At 34.1% G+C, this 15,000-nt stretch overlaps 1 protein-coding gene and 1 long non-coding RNA gene across 3 annotated transcripts in view; one reads left to right on the top strand and one right to left on the bottom strand.

Moving 5' to 3' along the window:
* LOC106868175 (uncharacterized) overlaps window positions 1-15,000 on the top strand; it is a 339,683-nt gene that overhangs the window by 17,762 nt on the left and 306,921 nt on the right. The window lies entirely within an intron of this gene.
* The window catches only part of LOC149135054 (uncharacterized), a 126,102-nt gene that overhangs the window by 6,773 nt on the left and 104,329 nt on the right, over window positions 1-15,000 (bottom strand). The window contains exon 1 of one of the 2 annotated variants that reach the window (XR_016242114.1): window positions 13,423-13,977. The exons of the other annotated variant lie outside the window; for it this stretch is intronic. This is a non-coding gene — a long non-coding RNA (uncharacterized LOC149135054). Of the gene's footprint in view, window positions 1-13,422; window positions 13,978-15,000 lie in introns of those variants that run through there. 2 annotated transcript variants of the gene reach the window in all.

Here is a 15,000-nt window from a genome sequence, read left to right as displayed (position 1 = left end):
ACACACACACACACACACACACACACACATAGGAGGGGCTTCTTTCAGTTTCCATCTACCAAATCCACTCACAAGGCTTTGGTCGGCCTATAACAAAAGATGGATCATGTTCAAAACGGGGGCACCAGTTTTCATTTATGTTTTATGTAGTGTTTTTGGTACCGAAAGACTTTCAAACTCCGTATACTGATCTATTTTGTGTTATAGAACAGAAAAAAATTTTTGTATTCGAATTTATTTCATGTAAAAAATTGTCTTATTTTGATAATTTCAACCAATCACTGACAAGTATTCAGCTGTTTATACTTACTCATTTGGCAGTTTAAGCGGTGTAAAGCGTATTTAATCTCCATTACTTCTGACATTTTGCAGAGAGGCAACACACGTGTGTTCGTTTTCCCTAACCCTAATTGACTTGCTCCTTCCCTCAAAAACCAGGCCTTGTGCCTATAATAGAAAGGTTTATTAGCTACTGCCAATATGCTTCAGCCATTTTTTGACAAGGAAATAATAATTTTATCACCGCCAGAATCATTTGAGAATCGTTTGCTTACGTAGTCAGAACTTAATTATTACGGCTGAATGGACGTCAGTCATTGGTTGAAATTACAGAAATACGACAACTTTAACATGAAATAACTTGCGATGTACATTTTTTTGTTAAGACTAAGAGAAAAAGATATTTTATATGACACATTCTACCAGTGTCCCAAGTTTCAAAGCGTTTCGTTAAGAAAATACTGGTGCCCCCGTTTTGAACAAGATCCCAAAAGACACTTGCCCAAGGTTCCACGTAGTGAGTCAGAATTCGGAATCATGTGGTTGACAAGCAAACTTCTTACCACAGAGCCAAACCTGTTACCAAACATATGACGGCTGACTTTGAAAGTATACCTTTGTCACCATGGGTAATATCAGGAAATATGCCATACGTGCAATAATTATAAGATGGTTTTTCTTGAATTTTTTTATGCTTATATGAAATGATAAAATGAACATTAATTTTCAAAAGAATATTTATCACCATGTCATTTAATCCTCTTTCATTTACTCCACTTCTTCCAATATCTCTGATCATTTCTCTTTCACTGTGTGTGTGTGTGTGTGTGTGTGTGTGTGTGTGTGTGTGTGTGTGTGTGTGTGTGTGTGTGTGTGTATAACATTTCTCTACTCATTGCCTGCCACCAAACCTCGCACGTGCACATATCCTGCATCTGTTATGATAATTATCTCTGCATCTGTCTTGTACTCCCTCCGTCTCTCACTTTACGATGTAAAGCCTGAGTGGATAAAGACAAGACCGTCAGCCAACCAGCCAACCGACCAACCAACTAACCAGCTAATCAATCAAGCAGGTATCAAACTAACATTTGTATTGGGATAAGGTAGGGGTGGGGCTATTATTAAATAGAACTTGCTAATTGTTTCATGTAAAAGTTATATTATGTTAACTCTGAACTGAGCTGTTATCAGTTTGTTGCCGACCGCTGTTACCTGCCAACAGTTACATATAAAACTGACAATAGCTAAACCCTAGTTTAGCTATTGCAGATTCTGTTAATATTGATCTATATCTTAACAACAGTCAAAAACCTCTGAGCTCATGCTTTAAAAGATCGCTGGGGATTTTGTATTCTTGCATGACTATCTGCCTTGTCAAGGTACAGAATGCGCATGCCTCGAGACATTAATATGCTAACTCCAGTGTGTGTGTGTGTGTGTGTGTGTGTGTGTGTGTGTACATTCACACACACACATTTACGTGTGGTGAATATGAAGATATAAATGTCATCTCAATAAACCCGTCAGCAAGAAATTTAGAACACGACATTTTTAAATATACAAATGTATACTTAGAAAATTTTGTATAAATAAAATTCACTCTCAATCTGCATCATGGAGAACATGTGCAATGCCATCTGCAAAAGCCAAACGATTACTGTTATTTACGTGTTTGTGTATCAAAAAGGTCAGATATATAATGTGCTACATTTGTATAACCATATCATAAGCAATATAATGGTTTTAGAATGCTAACCGAAATCCATCACACATTCCACATTTGTTTCTATGTTACGCATTAGATATAAATTATTGTATAACACAGCCTGTATATTATACACAAATATATTTCTTTCTATTGTAGAGATTTCCGTGTTTGTTTTAGCACAAATTTATTTACCGCTTTAAAAAGCCACTAAATTATATCATCTTTTAAAATTCCGTTCATATCTAGTTCTGTCTTATGTGAATATTAAATCAACAAGTCTTTAGCTCTTATATTATTTTAACGAATTCGGAAGGACTGTATACAAAGTTGAGCTTGGTGTGAACTGAACTCACAATTTAAGGAATTGTAACTAAATACCACAGATGTTTTGACCGATACTCTACCAAATAACGAAACATTTATTATAGAGTATTATAAATTACTTAATAATACACAAAAAGCTATTTTAGGTATATAAATATTTGACTTGGACATTCGACGTAAAATATGTTCCCTAAAAATACAGGATTATGTTGCTTATTTTGTAAATGCGAGAGAAGTAATCCAACTTAATATAATACAGTGATTGTATTAGTAAATTGTGTAGTTCAGTAGTTTTATGATTATGCTGGTTTTATGTCTTTGGTAAACCCAATGTAGCAAGCAGTACAGTCACTGGCAAGTATTCTGAACGTCTAATTCAATAATTTTGTAGATCTGATCTGATTTTCTTGGCAAAATCCGAACATTTTAACAGATTATTGTGTGAAATATAGTAATTTTGTAGATATAATATATTGATTTATGTGAGTATAGCAGAGGATTTTTACATTTCGGTATTATATGTAAAGTATTATTAGTTTTGGATCGGTATAGAAGAACTTTGTGCATAAAATCTAGTTATCTTTGTAAACAACTTCGTAATCTGGTTATTTTGTAGCCATAGGGATCGTAATCTGCCAGGTGGCTCATATAATCGTCGATCTGTCTGTTTGTTATTGATGTAAACTGTCCGAGGGTTTACATAAACGGAATTGTTTATGCAACTGTGTTGCGTATATCTATAGACACCTTGTTTGTGTAGGTAAGTGCTACACATTTGTTAGTTTATAGAGATGTAATCAAAATGATAATGTTTACGTAGGTAATTTCCTACGTTATTCGAACAAGATTACAACAGCTATTTGAAGACAGACCTCTACAAATACATCCTGACCAATTGACTTCGTAGTCTTAATAATCTTTCGAGTGACATGGGAACGTAAAAAAGGTCTTGCTGGTTTATATATCTGACGCATGTGTTTCACACAGATATGTAATCACAGATACTACGCTACCAAGCTTGTTTGGAGGAGGACTGTCGGCTACGCAAAGAACATCATCAATCTATGGTTTGAAGCTTTCATGTAATTTGTAGAGCAGTCATTTTCTTATATTTTCTCATATTACGTAGATGATATTTTTCTGTTCCTTTGGCATCTGGCCAGAAATAATCTATCAGTGACATTCGTGTAGGTGGTTATTTGATATTATGTCGAAGTAACCATTAGGGCTGATATACATATGTGTGTGTGTGTGTGTGTGTGTGTGTGTGTGTGTGTGTGTGTGTGTGTGTGTGTGTGTGTGTGTGTGTGTATAATTATATGTATATTTATATATGTGTATATATATATATATTGTGGGAGAATGTACGAAAAAAAACAACAACAGACGAGGACAGGTGGTGTAAACAACAAAAGGATGTATTAGTATGACGCTCGGGAATACGGAAAGTCTTTAACGTTTCGAGCTACGCTCTTCAACAGAAAGAATATAAATGTATGCATTTATCTATCTATATATTATACACTCATATCTTGTATATATATATATATATATATATATATATATATATAAGGAAAATAGGACAAGGTGGAAAATATTAAAATAATTTTATCATGAAATACATTTTAGTACCGGTTTCCGTCTTTTAGACTTTTTCAGCTAAGAGTAAAATAAGAAAAACAATTAAATTGGAGAAAAAAGTTTCTCCAATTTAGATTTTTTTCTCCAATGTAATTGTTTTCCTTATTTTACTCTTAGTTAAAAAAGTCTAAAAGACGGAAACCGGTACTAAAATGTACTTCATGATGAAATCATTTTAGTATTTTCTACCTTGTCTTATTTTCCTTATATATATCAACTCGTGTGTTATTTTACTACCTTAAATATATATATATACATATATATATATATATATATATATATATATATATACACACACACACACACACATACATATTTATGTATATATACGTATATTTGCATATCTATCTTCCTACCTCTGTATATATGCATATATGTAATACGTATGGGCTAACATATATGGAAACACGCTAATATGTTATCTTAAAGAGTATGATAAAGGCTTATGTAATGAGATTTAATATGTAACTTTACAAGAGACTAAGGAATAAATGGAAATATACCATCAAACCCATAGGAATTAATAATAAAATAAAGGTTGAAATCCTAGCCGTAGAGGATTCCCCGTTGCATGAAAATATTATAGTTGTTGTTTAGCCGAGATTCTTTAGATTTAAGATGAAATACTTTCAGTCACGAGAGCTTGCTTTCCCCTGTAAATCAGACACTAAATCCCTCTCTTGTATATCCACTATTTTGATAGCCTCTTTCTCTCTCCCCACTCTCTCTCTATTCATGTAACGTACAAACAGGTGTGCGCGCGTGCGTGTGTCTGTGCAGACATCGCTTCACCACTCATGGTTTTGTGTTCATTCTAATTCCACAGAAACTGGGGAAAGCTTGTGTTTCTGTGCTTGTGTGTGTTTATGTTTGTAAAGTGCGTATATGGCAAATGTGCGCATGGGCGCATGTGTGGACGTGTTTGTGCTTATCACTGACAATCATTGTAAAATTATGTCACTGGAAAAGGCACTGATAGAGTAAGGAAAAGTTTTAAACCTCTGATACTGATCAAAAGGAATTCGGTACTTCTGAGCTTCTGGCCATGATCTATACTGGGATTTCATGTTTCTATTTCCATAATGTTTTCTATTTGTTTGATGTGTATTACTGCATCAGTATGCGCACCGACTTGCATAATACACACTTTTACAGCAACCAGTCGCTGAAGTTTTGAAACAGCTGTTAAGAAACATCTTAGACTACTTTTTTTGCTATATTTGTATTACATCTTTGGCATATGATATCAATGATATAATACCATATACACCTGTATCAGTCTTTTGTATTTATGTAAATGCATGTATGTAATTGTGTTGTGTGTGTGTGCATGCTAATGTACTCGGTAATTCCCTTGGTTCCGTTCTCGTAATTGTTTCGCTAATCTAGTAGCAACAATACAAAGTAAAACGGTTTTTGTGCATTTACAGAGAATGCCGAACTGTCTTACACAGGATCTTGTTTTTAGGAATTCCCAATAAGTTATGAATACCCAAATTCTGAAGTCAGTTATGTAATAACATGATATTAGTTAACCGACAGTAAAAATTCAAATAAAGTAGCCCCGAAAAGGGCTTTAATGTGTTCCCAGAGTATATAGAACATAGGAGGAAATACTAATAAGGTATGTATACTAAAATCGTGGAGCATGTTACGTAATAACAATTCAAAGTAAATAACTCTGAAAAGGGCTTTTGTGCGTTCCCAGAGAATATTACCCTCAGGGGCGCTAGTGTTGGTATATTCATGAATAAGTCACTAACCGAAATAAGTGGATTTATCGTTTAGGAAAATACTATTTACTTGTTTAAGGGTTGTACTGGATAAATTGCGAAAATAACTCTAACAGTTCAAATACTAAGAATAAGAATACTCAATTTCATTTTTACGAAATAATTTAGGAAAATGAATGGGTTATTTCCTTTAGCTATATATAAGGATCCCTTCCTGGAGCAAATGGGTTATTTACCTTGGATTTTAAAATAAAATATATTAGATATATGTAAGGATCTCTTCCAGGGGCCCTATTATCGAGTTTTTTTCAACAATCTGAGTATGCTATGAGGTTTCAAGACATGAGTTCTACTCACGTGTCGAGTTTCATCAAAATCGATAAAATGGTGTAGGAGGAGTTAGCTAACAACTCCACAAACACACCCACAGACAGAAATTCCCACATATGTAGTAGATGCGTGTGTGTGTGGTGGAGCTACCGGCGAAAGATACATCGGTAGATATTCGCTATACTGGTGCGTTCTGTTGTTTATTCACATATCTAAAATTCAGCAACTCACTGACTATGTCTAGTGATGTTATTACCTACAACAACGCACGATAAAAATATAAATATATAGTTCATAGCTCAGCGTTAATATACTTGTAAAAAGCAATCTCTAACTATTACACACTGCTAAAAACCCTTACAGCTTCAGATTAAATGATATGAAATCTCTCCTAAAATTGGACACAGGAACCTAATAAGTTGAATTGGTCGTCACAGTATATAACTGTGTGTAGCTGAGTAAGCAGCACTGTTTGCGAAGCATAGCTACTTCACTGATCACACAGACTGTACACGACACTATTACAATTATGTAAACACAGCTGATGCCTAAAAAATACAAAGAATTGTAGTCTGTCTGGTGATTGTGATGTTATAATAACTATAGTCGCGGTATTTCTGAGGCTACGTCTGATGAAGGTTTACGAAGCTGCTGTTTATATATATATATATATATAATATGTATGTATGTATGTATGTATGTATGTATGTATGTATGTATGTGTGTATTTATAACTACGGCTGCTTTTGTAACTTTTATATCCTAGTTGCTGTAGCAATGCTGAGGAGTCTGAATTGGCTTGAACGTCACGGCATGCGTGAGAGAGAGAGAGAAAGAGAAAGAGAGAGAGAGAGAGAGAGAGAGAGAGAGAGAGAGAGAGAGACAGAGAGAGAGAGAAAGGGGGTTGTTTTTGTTATTCAGTCGAGATCTTCCTGCCTTCCGGGGTGGATAAAATGTTCTCAAATACCAGGAGGTATTACTTTATCTCTTTTGCTCTCTTTCTCTCCTTTACCTGTTTCTTTCCCTCTCTCTCTCTCTCTCTCTCCCTTCTCTCTTTTCCACATACACACACTCTTTCTCTTTCTCTCTCACACACACATACACACACGCACGCACGTACACAGAATCCCAAACTTACTGTATGAAATCGACTGGAAAGGGATGACCTCCTCTATAGTAAAATGTCTAAAACACGATGTATAGAATGGCAGCTCACCTTCGACTCCATCACAAACTGCGAGTCCCATCATATATATATATTATATATATGTACTTATGTGTATATGAATACCTTATGTATGTATTTTGTTTGTGAATGTGTATGTTTGAGTCAGTGTGTATTTCTGTGTGTATGTGTTTTCATGTGTGTGTGTGTGTGTTTGTGTGTGTGTGTGGGGGGGGGGGGGTTGCGAGTGAGTGTGTTGTGCATACCTCCCTGAGCCTGTGTGGCGGAAATGTGTGTTAGCGTTTTCATGGTCCAGAGAAAGAATGCATTTGATTTTCATAATTTAGTTTGCATTTTGATGTTTTATGAATGTCTTGAAATGAAACAGAAAAGCATAATTCGAATAATTGTTGATGAGAAAGAGAGATTGAGAGAGAGATAGGGGGAGAGAGAAAGAGAGAGTGAGTGTGTAAGAGAGAGAGATTAGTTATATTAATGGTTCTCAACAGTGGAGATGTTCCCACGAAGTTAAAATGTGAAAGATAATTCCCAGTATCACGAAATAATTTAAATTTAAAATCTGAAAAATGAATTAAAGACTCTGGACATAGTTAAAGAAAAAAGAAAATGCAAAATTGTAAAGGAAATTATGAATGTCAGATAATTAGAGGTGAAATAATCTCCCTAACACAGTCTCGCTGGATTTACCTGATATACCAGCTAACACTGTGCAGATATTGCATTTGCACGATATATCTCAAGAGAAACGCACACTCCTGCACACATACAAAAAAAAAAAAACACGCTACACACTCACTCACAAACACAGATATACAAACACACACACATACACACTCACACACACACAGATGCACGCATACACATACACGCACGCACGCCCATACGCAGTCACACACTTGTATACACACACACACACACACACATACACACACACACACATACACACACACACACACACATATGTAATAACATAACATTTTACTAATGTCTGTGTCAGCGGCAGAAATGATCGCACTTCGCCGAAGGTACGGATCTGCGATGTATCCATTGTTTGTAAAATAGTTCAATATATAACTAATAAGAATATTTTTATAAGCTTAAAGCGTATAAGCGATCACTGTGTATTGACAAAAAGAAAATAGTCCAATACTGGAGCATATAAACCCACGACAGAAAAAATGGATTTTCGTACGCATGGTTCGTGTCTCCTGGGTACTTTTTTTCCGTCGAGGGCTTATATGCTCCAGTATTAGACTATTTTCTTTTGTCAATACACGGTGATCGCTTATAAACTTAAAAATTATGAAATATTATTATTTACAGAATTGTCACGCCTCATCACTTCTCAAATCATCGCAGAAAACGCACATGCTTGCTAGTTCAATATATATATATTGTTATACTTGGGGACGCTCATCTTTTACCAATTAAACACACGTACTGTTTATCTGATCATCACTTTGGCTTTATCATTATTACTTTTAGTTTATTTGTCAAAGTTTTTCCGCCCATGTGTCTCTTCTCGTCCTGCTCATTCCATTTTGTGTCTACTTGGCAAATGATGACCACCCCACGTATAATAATATTAGTTTCAACACACGTTTTCACATCACGAATCTTGCAAAGCAAATGCATAAACGCATCAATATATATATATATATATATATATATATATATATATATATATATATATATATATATATATATTATATATATTATATATATATATATATACACACGCACACACACACACACACACACACACACACACACTCTTACACATCTATGAACATATAATTGTATGTATGTGTGTGTGTGAATAGGCGAAGGCGCATAATCTGGGTTCAATTCTCAGTGCATTATTTTCTTTAACAAAACACTCCATTTCACGTTGCCCCAGTCCACTCAGCTGCGACGGAATAGTCTTCCATTTGGCGGGGAACGTTAGCCTGCACGCCCAGACAGCTAGGTCGCATCAACTGAAAGCTAAAACAATGCGAAGTACATTTTATAAGCTTAAAGCGTATAAGTGTAGTCTAATACTGGGGCATAAAAGCCCACGACAGAAAAAAAGTGGGTTTTTCGTACGCATGGTTCGTATCCGCTGGGCACGGAAAGCCCACTTTTTTTTTCTGGTCGATACCGTAATATGTATGTATGTATGTATGTAAAAACAAATAGTAAATGAGTATATGCATATATACGTACAGGTATGTGCATACCGACATCCACCTGTATGTATAGGTGCATATCTGGGTACAGGACATTGCAAACAAAACGTAGACGAGAAAACACACAAGCCACATAGAGAACATTCTTCTTCATCAGCTACCCCCGTTTTAACACCGGCGTTTCGAAGAGCTGTGTATGCATGCGTGTATGTATGCATATATATATATATATATATATATATATATATATATATATATATATATATATATATATATATATATAAATACACATTCACACACACACGAACAGTTATTCTCAACATTGAGGAAAGTACATTTAGCTGAATTCAGGATGACTTTACTGCTATTAATTTTCTTTCAGTTTTCATTGAGACACACTTTTGACTTTCATAACTTCCGAGTTTCAATAACCAGTTAAGGTTTAAGTCGTTATTATTCAGCTCTGCTGTCCTACCTCTTTTTTTTTTTTCGTAATACTCCCCCTCACTCTCACCGCTTCTCTCCACAACCCTCTCAGCACGGATAGTTCTTACTTTCTCCTTCCACATTCCTATATTCCTACAGCGTGACAGAAAACTGAGAAACGAGAAAACAAAATGGGGACAAGCTGCTTATTCACACACACACACACACACACACACACACACACACACACACACACACACACACACACACTCACTCACTCACTAGCACTCACAAACAAAATAAAAGATAAATATACAAAAGACCTACAGACCTAAGGGAGCTAATTCAAATAGGTCAATTACACGAATTTGAATAATAATATTGTAGGGTGATGTACTAAATGCAGTTCAGAAAAAGAAAGAAAGAAAGAAAAAACAAAAAACAAAAAATCCTTAATATATTTATGCCTCTTTGTATGCTAGAGAAAGAACGCTCACCCAGGCGGTAATTGTTAACGAATCTAAAGAAAGCAAATCCAATAAAGAGAAAATTACAATGGCAAAAAAACATACTTAAGTCTTTTTCTATAAGGAAAAAGGTATCCACAAATTTAGTCTCATTTGAACTGCACTCTGAAGACGAGGTCAAATATACCAAAATGGGGATCTATTTTAAAACGGGGGCGCGAGTATTTTCTTAACGAAACACTAACGAAACACTTTGAAACTTGGGACACTGGTAGAATGTGTCATATAAAACATCTTTTACTCTTAGTCTTCTTAACAAAAAAAAAAAAAAGGAATTCGCAAGTTATTCCATGTAAAAGTTGTCGTATTTCTGTAATTTCAACCAATCACTGACGTCTATTCAGCTGAATAGAGTTTACTGCTGGGCGGTCATAAAAATGTTATTCCCTGTGACATATTTCATCCGGTTTAATCGTAATTTATACGCATATATTGTTTATATAATAAATTACGCTGTGCGTATCTATGTGTGTAACAATTTTAGCGTTCGGATTCTCGAGTTAGGGTTAGTTTTAGGGTTAGGGTTACGGTTACGGTTACGGTTAACAATCTAGTTAGGGTTAGTGTTAGGGTTAGGGGATTAATACGATATACACCGTTACAGCGCTAACTGTTTTCAACTGAATAGATGTCAGTGATTAGTAGAAATTATCGAAATAAGACAATTTTTTACATGAAATAAATTCGAATACAAAAATATTTTTCTGTTCTATAACACAAAATAGATAAGTATACAAAGTTTGAAAGTCTTTCCGTACCAAAAACACTATATAAAACATAAATGAAAACTGGCGCCCCCGTTTTAAAATAGATCCCAAAATGGATGCACTTAGTTTGTAACTTGCCGGCAAACAAAGATCACGTTGTGCCATCTTTAAACATGTAAATTAACTTCATAAATTAATTTTTATTTTTTCATATAAGCTTGACTTTTCTTTGAGTGACGCTAACAATTTTGCTAAGATTTTATTTTCTTTCTCCACATCAGAAATAAATTTCAATAAATTCAAAATTTATTGCTTACAGCATTCACTACATCAACCTTTGCCTTGTATAAAAGAATTTATTTATGCTTTTCTGTTTCCACATATATAATCTATAATATATTGTTGTGTGCGTGCGTGTATTCTTTTAAAAGGGGTATATGTAAATATATTGTTTATAAATGTGTGTGTATATATATATATATATATATATATATATATATATATATATATATATATATATATACATACATATAAATACATAAATACACATGTGTGTGTGTATGAGTCTGTATGTGTGTGTGAGTCTGTATGTGTGTGTGTGTGTATATAACAGCTTTCGATGGAGCAGATTGTGATTATGTGGTAAAATTCAGAAAAATAATATCATATATTTATTGCAAATATACAAATGTGAAATTCTGTTTTTTTATTTAATTTTTATGTTAAAGTAATGAATATTTTTCTTTTGAAAATTAGTATTCATTTCATTATTTTTTATAAGCATCATGAAATTTCATAAAACTTAGTTTATTGTTACAGTATGTAAGCCATATTTCCTGGCGAGACTAATGATGGTGGCAAAAGTGTACTTTCAAAGTTACCATTCAAATGACGGGTAACACTCTAGTGTAAATTATGTGTCGTCTATTCACAGTAACGAAAACTAAGTTTCAATTAGTCATTTAAATTAAATGAACATGTATACATAGATACATCTATACACACACACACACACACACACACACACACACACACACACACACACACACACACACACACACACACACAGAATCATTAACGGAGTCATCAAGCCAATTCGGACGAAACCCAAATAACAAATGGAAATAATATGAAGAATCAAGAATTCTTCAATATTAGATATACCATTAGCAAAAATGCAGTTTAATTACGTGCTACTGGCTTCTCTGAGTTATTTCACTCACTTCATTTTTGATTCATTTATACAAAATATCGAAACCATATGTATGTTCTACTCTTTCTAGTGTATGTATAAGTAGCGTATTTTGCTGATGACAACGTCGGTCAATTGATGTGCTGATGCGTCTTTTGCTGTAGAAACATGTGACACAGTACAGTGTGCCTATGTCAAAATATTTTCGATCAAACGTAGCAGAAGTTATGGTAATAATTATTGAAGTTATAGTTCCTATATTCAATTGTAGATATTATCTACTGAATCATATTTTTGGCTGTGTGGTAAGTAGATTGCTTACCAACCACATGGTTCTGCGAGGCACCTTGGGCAAGTGTCTTCTACTATAGCCTCGGGCCGACCAAAGCCTTGTGAGTGGATTTGGTAGACGGAAACTGAAAGAAGCTTGTCGTATATATATGTGTGTGTGTGTTTGTGTGTCTGTTTGTCCCCCAACATCGCTTGACAACCGATGCTGGTGTGTTTACGTCCCCGTAACTTAGCAGTTCGGCAAAAGAGACCGATAGAATAAGTACTAGGCTTCCAAAGAATAAGTCCTGGGGTCGATTTGCTCGACTAAAGGCGGTGCTGCAGCATGGCCGCAGTCAAATGACTGAAACAAGTAAAAGAGTAAAAGAGTATATGATAGTATATACGAAATACTGAGGTTACAACATAAATGAAGGGACACTGCACAGTACACCCAGAGAAAGGAATAGCCATGGTTTCAGAAAAGGTGACGAATAAGCTGCTATTATTCTCAGAATATCTTTTCAAAAGTGAAAAGAAATCACAATATGTACTTATTAAGCATTTAATTCCTGTATTTGTCCATAATTAATAACTAAAATTTAGAGTTGAAAGGCACATAATCTAATTTTGAAAGTAAGCAACTTTGAATTAAAATTTGAGCTGTCAACGTGGTACAATTTGTAAATCACTAGCCTAAACATTCAAATATAATAACATTGGAGGAAACAAAACTATATAAAATTAAACTTTAAAAAACTAGGTGTGAAAGCGTTAGGTTATAGAACAGATTTGTGAAATAGGCAGAAGGCACAGAAGTTAATAGGGACGAACAAAGAAATATGACTTTAGGAGCTTTTTCAATGCGATAACAATGTAAAAGAAATAATTAGCTTTCGAAACTGAATCCTATATATTCCACTACCTTTTGCTTTCTCGCATGCACCACGACAGCTTTTTAAGTTGCTCGGCTTATAATTCATGCAAATTTTGTAGTTCTAAATTTAGATTCGCACGCTGTTGTGAATGCAAGCTTTCCTTGTAGTAAAATCATGGGTTATACTAACAAACAATATATAAATCTGCACTACAGCAATATCATTCTGTATATATTTGTTTACATCACGTTTAAACTAGCATAATATAGCCAGTCATAAAATATTTGTGTTCACGTCATCAATTGTACAAAAAAAAATCAATATTTCTCTCTTGCTTTGCTGATTTGAACATTCTACCTGCTGTTGGGTGTTACTAGATAGCGGAGAATCAATCATGATTTTCTTTATATTTTAATATCTCTGACCATGCATACATAATCGCATTTCTATCTTTTATTCTTTGATTTGACACTGTCAGTGTGAAGTCTTTCACCAACGAATGCATTGTTTATTTTAATCAATTTTTATGCTGAATACTCGAAAGCAGGAGGTGAGATGTAAAGATTTCGAATCTTAGTCATATTTTAATCGTTGTAAGTGAATCATACCAATATTTGGAATATTTAGATACTTCTAAACAAATCGAATCGAATCAATAACAGCTGCAAATTGCAATTAATTGTTTATATTACCAAAGTATCATACAGAATAATGACTAAATAATTGCTGGAATGTTCGCAATGTTTTAAAATCTGTTGGCTAACGCATTAATTATATTCAAAATAATAGGGGCTATCAACTATAATTAGCACAGCAAGCAAATTATTATATTTTTCAAAATTATGAAATCCGAATATTTCCTATCTCTTTGGCATCTGAATCTTGTATTAATGTCAAAGACATAAGGAAATATGTAGTTGTCATCTCAAGGAATACTTTTGGTTTGTGTACGCAAGCAGAAAATAACTAATACTTTCTATTTATGTTGGGCTCGTAGGTGGGTGAAGGTGGAATCGAGCGCGAGAGAAACTACTGGTGTGTTTTTAATTGTCTGTCTGTCTGTCTGTCTGTCTGTCTGTCTTGTATATATATATATATATATAATATATAGAATCTCTCATATACTTTAACATCTCTTCTCCATTTTTAGTAAAATTGTTGAGTTTTATGGGATTTCTTTCCATAAATTCACAACATATCATATACAAGCATATATATATATATATATATATATATATATATATATATATATATATATATATATATATATATATATATATATAATTTTTCTTTTCTTTGTTTTGATTATTAGACTTGAAGAATTTTTTTAAAGTCTGGTACCTATTCAATCGGTTTCTTCACCATCACCAGCTGTCAAGCGGTGGTGACACGCACGCACCCGTCCCACACACACATGCAATGCATTTCATTCAGTTTCCGTCCCACCAAATCCTTTCGTAAGGTTTTGGTTGGCCCGAGGCTATAGTACAAGATATTTGCCCAAGATACCATGCAGTACGACTGAACTCGGAACTATGTAGTTGGGAAGCAAACTTCTTATCGCACAGCCACACATACATACATACATACATGCATACATACATACTTACATACGTACATACATA

The sequence above is a fragment of the Octopus bimaculoides genome, chromosome 6 (assembly GCF_046866305.1).
Source record: "Octopus bimaculoides isolate indiv1 chromosome 6, ASM4686630v1, whole genome shotgun sequence".
In the NCBI taxonomy this organism is placed as follows: Eukaryota; Metazoa; Mollusca; class Cephalopoda; order Octopoda; family Octopodidae; genus Octopus; species Octopus bimaculoides.
The sequence above is the reverse complement of the archived record's forward strand: the minus strand, read 5'-3'. Positions and strand labels throughout refer to the sequence as shown.